The sequence below is a fragment of the Anopheles moucheti genome, chromosome 2 (genome assembly GCF_943734755.1).
Source record: "Anopheles moucheti chromosome 2, idAnoMoucSN_F20_07, whole genome shotgun sequence".
NCBI classification, from domain to species: Eukaryota; Metazoa; Arthropoda; class Insecta; order Diptera; family Culicidae; genus Anopheles; species Anopheles moucheti.
The window spans coordinates 116,676-122,675 of NC_069140.1; positions in this window are offsets into that span (position 1 = coordinate 116,676).

Consider the following 6,000-nt stretch of genomic DNA (forward strand, 5'->3'; position numbering starts at 1 on the left):
GTTTGTGATGCTCACAGTGTGTTAGCGCTAAACGCTCGTACCTACGCCTGTAAACGCAGGTTGGATGAAAACGTCAGGATCCACATCCGGAAAAAGGATCATGCGTGAGTTACGTCATGTGATCGCTCTCTTTTCCATCCAACCACCGAGGAGACAGGACGAGTTTTAGTGCTCGCATCACCACGCTCGCACTCAAAGCACCTGTTTTTGAAACAAAGGCAACACAGTGTGTGATGCTTACAGAGGGTGCGTAGCGCCCTGTAGCATACCAGATACATCCTTTTCAGAAGATTTGCTACCGCCAACTTTAGAATCTTTAATTCTAATCATCTTGTCTTCATCCGTCTTAGAATTATTTTTATCATTAATATCTGTACCGATCAGTATTAGCGGTAGACTGATCCTCTTTTTCTCTTCCTTTTTCTTTTCTTTTTTCGTTTTGTTTTTCTTTCTCATTCATAGTATGCGATTCTTTAGAATCGCCAGTTTTTTCTTCTTTTATGAGTTCATATTCTATTCGTTGACATGATCAGGTTTGTGTTTCTTTGTCTTGTCCATGTTGATATAACAGCGCAAGGCAAAAAATCGCTTTTGAGGAGATCCAATATTTTGAAACGCAAAAACGGGCTTCTTCGCTAATTTAGATTAATCATTGTTTTCAGATGTAATTTGAAGTTGTCGTTCCGCTGATAGTCGGTCTCAGAAGTATGTCAATACGAAGACGATACGAGTTTTTTCTGAGTTTCCGAGCTTATTTTTTTTGTTAAGAGTTTCAAGAGTTGTGGCTAGTAGAACATGGTTGAATTTTGCAGTTCGCATACCTTGGTAATAGCAAACAAGACATGAACAAAAACTCATTGACTTGATCGTCCTGTCGTTCTCCCATGCAGCATCGATACGCCACACTAATAGCGTCGTTTCGGCCAAGTAATACTACTCTCACTTACCAATATAAACAAGACCGCAATAGCGTTACTGTAAATCCATATGTACTAGATAAAATTAATAAAAAAAAGTTTATCGAAAATATGAACAGTAGCACAGACTAACGCAATTCAGCATGTGCACCGTATCCGAACATTTGTAAGTGCAGTAGAGTTGGTTTTTATATCGGTTAAAACGTCAAAGCGAGCAATACGGCCTGGTAGTTCTATTTGAATAAAAAAAATCGCTAAATCGGTTATTGTCATCTTGTCAAGCTCTGATACCAAGAGAGCATCCAACGCAGGAGGATGCTTTTTCCGTGTTTATCGAGACCGAAAACTCGTCAAAAATGACCAGTTTTTCACGCTCCTGATACCAGGAGAACATCCAACGCAGGAGGATGCTTTTTCCGTGTCGATCGATAAATTTCGATGAAGTTTTATAATTGTGCTATTACATTAAATAAAGGCTTTACTACTTAAAGCTTTTGCACTCTTGACGCATGAAATTTTCATAAAATTTATTTAAATATGTAGTAATTTTTTTATGCTAGAATGTATTCATGATATTCTGAACTTTGGTTGTATTGTTAATTAAAATTACTAGCTTATAACACAAAAGCAGGCATGAGTATTCTTTCTCATCGTGAATTAATTATAATGTTGGGAATACATTTAGTATTTTTTATTTACGGATTTAACTCAACTTTTTGGCAGGTAACAGGGAATTATGTGAGCTAATCTATGTGTTTTTGGATAAGTCCATATAGTAATTTTTGAATTGTTGACATATAAGGTGATCTATTATTTACATTTAAAAATACAATAAACATGAAAAATTGATTATGTAACAAAGAATACAGATACGCTCGTGCATCACGCCGGTTGGAAGTAGAGCGAGAGAGTTCAGCATCCTCTATCTCTATCCTTATCAGTCTAATGTCAAAAAGGAGTGCCAAAACGATTCGATGTCAACGCAGTCACTGATCAGACAGGGAATGCAGTCATATTTTAGCAACTAACTCAAACAGTAGTAATAGTAGGAGAGAATAATAAACCACGCGTTATGTTTTACAAATTTAGTTCCTATAAGTGTCGTCACTAACCAGTACACCACCGGCGCGCTTCAATAATAACACTACAGTCCTCGCAATTGAATTATTTATTGGATTCTCAGGTGATGTTAATGTTTAATGCGCCGTTCTGATCAAAGTTGAAACACGCGCTATCGTGAGCGTATACTATCGAATCGCTCGCAGTTTGGTAATTTATGTCAAAATGTTTAAAAATGAATAGGAATTAAATATCATTGAGTTGTTCAATTTCTAAGCATATTTCTTCAAAACAGACAGCGTGTGCGTTCGGATTTGGATGCCTTTAACTTTAGTTTGAACGCTACTTAACTAAACACAACCTCATCCATGAATCTTCGTGTGATGTGTGAGGCTGACATGAAAGTTATAACGACCTCGTGAGTAACTTGAAAATTGGCTGCTTACCTGAAACGATTTCGTTACTACCAATTTCGGATCCGTTACAAAAATAAACTACTTGATCATTCACACTATTAGATGTTGTACATTTTCTTAGATGGGTTTATTATATTTATCATGAAAATGTATGAATATCATTATTGAAGCAAATGACAACAAAAGATGTCTTTGACTCAAATTCATTGTGATTTTTGTATGTAAGTTGGTTTTTGCTTCCCATTTAATTGATCACCGGTGTTGGTGGTGTACTAACCTGAACCTAGCTCTGCCATTTCTTCTTTCGGCGATCATGTTTTGCCGATTGCATTGCTAAAGTGGCAAATGAATGTTTTCTGCTGTGCAGTTAAAACTAAACCCATTTGCTATCGTAATTCTCGCGCTCTCGCACATTCTATCTCGTTAGTTTCTCGTTTACGACCCTTTGTATGTTTGTTTGTTGATATTTATGTATAAACACTCTCCCGCCACCGTACTAGCTTAGAACTTATGCTAATTTTGATGCAGAAAACACATCTACGGATACAACAACGATAAGGAAAATTGTTCCAGTTTACTTTCCCGTTGTAGGATTGGTGCGTTTGGTACGCATTTAGGGTACAGAGAGACAGAGAAACCCGCGCACAGTGACTGACGAACCTCCGACCTTTGTGTACTAGGATCTTTTTTCGTATTACATCTGTATTTGTTTTGCTTCGACATGCACTGTGCTGTGCATTTTGGTGCACAAATTGTTGTGTTGTCATCGTTCCATTTTCATCAAATCCACCTAGCCCTAGCTAAAGAGTTTCCTAAGTATTCTTCTAGTTTTATCACTAGCAGCATTTAGTACACAAGAGAGAAAAAAATAATACAAACACGCACGCACGCCATGCAGACACTCGTTAGGTAGATGTGCGTGTATAGTTTTTCATATTTCAAACTTGCATTTAAACTCGATCTCGTATATTTATATTTGCATATGCTTATATTGACTGAATTAGCGTGAATTACTGAGTGTATGTTTGTGATGTGTACTTCTCTTGTTCCAAGAATTCTTACATAACTGTTCCCCACATACCGTTCACAGTTGTTTATATTCATCTCATTTAGATCGTTTGTATGGTGTGTATGTGATTGTTTTGTTTTTATTTATAAAAATCCTTATAATAATTTTTTCATTAAGTGGAACTAAACGAGTCGCACCTTATGCAACTTAATAACGTAAAGGTGAGACTGTGTTGTTTGATTTTAAAAACTCTACAACGTTCGAGAGTATGCTTCAAATTGTTTTGTGTTGTTTGTAATATGTTATTATTCTTTTGTTTTGTTTTTGTTAAGCCCATTTTGTTTAGTATTATTATGCTAATAGTAATAGGTTAGCTCGTGAGGTATTTCGTTCAGGTTTATGATAAATTTCTTTCCATGACTTTTTACTTGTTTGGTTCCATTTGTTTTGTATCGTGCTGCGTTGCTTTCGTCTGAGCATGTGCCTAAACGTAAATAAATTGTATCCATTTGTTATTATTTAACAATCGTTATTTGTGAATTGATCCAAATATTGCACGCATTCCCCAACCATTTTGTTACTCCTTTCCAACGTTGCTTTTTCTAGTTTGTTTTGTTTTCGATTTTTTGCATATTATATCTTCTACTCAGAAGAGTGGTTCACGGGGGTTTCCTTAATTCTTTGCGCTTGTTGTACTCTGTTGAAAGGCAGCTTGGTTGCATTTGAACTTGGTTTTAATGACGCTTTAATTATTGTTTTTTTTACATAAATTAAAGATATAAAGATCCAAATGAAGCGCAAATGAATACCAGTTGAATGAATTCTAAGCCATAAAAACAGAGAATTTAAACATTATCTGCCAAAGTAGATGCTAATTTCTCCATCGCGTTATTCTTTTGGTTGCATTTGTTTTGCCATTATGATCATATTATTTGCTTTATATTGTAAACATGAGACCTGAGATGAGTAGAAATGTATTATTCTTATTAAATGTGATGTAAAAAGATGTGTTTTGTGTTTAATGGTCAAAGCCTTTATAGGATACAGGTTGGGGCATAGCCCAGATGTAGTCTGCTATTTTGAAATTGATATTGACATTCAGATGGAAAAGTGTTTCTGGCTGACTATACCCGCGATAAGGTAGTATTTCCCTGCGTGAAAGAGAAAATGCCTTCAAACTAATGTGAATTGTACCATAGATTAAATTACCAATTGTAATAAACAATACAACCTGGTGATAATAAACTGAGTAACGCAATACGCGTAATACGTAACAACAGTATCGACTTCTTGGTGGCCATAAGCAGAATGGTAGTTGGTTACCATCAGCAGGGGGCACGGGGTCACATCAAGTTCGGGACTCTAAACAACCGCTTACCCGGCGGCATACAGTCTTTGACCATTCACCGCGTTAGTATGCCACACTCTTTGACCACACTTTTAAGAATAATACGCGTAAAAAAATGTTCATCTAAACGTCAAAATAGTTATGCATCGTCCTGTATCCTATACTGACCTTGTTAATGAAGTTTGCATTTACTGTCTGTTGCTATATATAAAGCAAGAGTGTTCCGAAACTCTCCACAGACACAGTGCTGTCCATTTTGTTGCTCGGCGTTTCGGTGTATACTTGAGAGTTGCCCTTTGGTTTACATTGCTCACAATTTGCACTCTACACCGGGACACATAAGGCAAAGAAAAGCATACACGGAACGCGAAAGTAAATGTGATGTTGTGTTCTGTTTTCCAAAGTCGGTTTCTTTACTGTTGTCAAGTTGCAGCATTCAAGTTACTTAATATCGTAAATCGTTAAAAAAAACCATGTGCGCCATCTTCGGATTTAAAGATGAACACAGAACATACTACATTCCCTGATTTTGATTGCTTCATGATTTGTCATTTGGCTGTGGTTCGCATACTAAAACACGTACACACCCGTCTGCGGCTACGCAGTTATCAAAAGCTATTACTGCTTGCTAGTTTGCTAGTGTTTAGTAGTATTCATGTATTACGCCTGGTTGTTTTTTGCATTGCGATGGATTAAAGGAAAACAATAAACAAATAAATGTTATGCAAAACATTATGCTAAGGTAGTTCTGGCAATTCAGGAATGTTGTTTTGTGTTGACTGTTTATCGATAGAGCTTTGTGGGTCATGCTACAGTGAGCAGTATTCGTGAATCACATTAACGATTTCGTATTTCATAATTCAGTTCGGGATCCCGGATCGTCGTCTAATAAGGAACAATGGTATTCAAGAAAACAATTTCTATACGAAAATAAAAAATCCTATCTTCAAACGTGTATAAATTATTATATATAAACATATAAATATGTATATATATATATATATATATATATATATATATATATATATATATATATATATATATATATGTATATATATATATATATATATATATATATATATATATATATATATATATATATATATATATATATATATATATATATATGTATATATATATGTATATATATATATATATATATATATATATATATATATATATATATATATATATATATATATATATATATATGTTTTGTTAATGATCGCCTTTATCGCCGATCGTTTATGA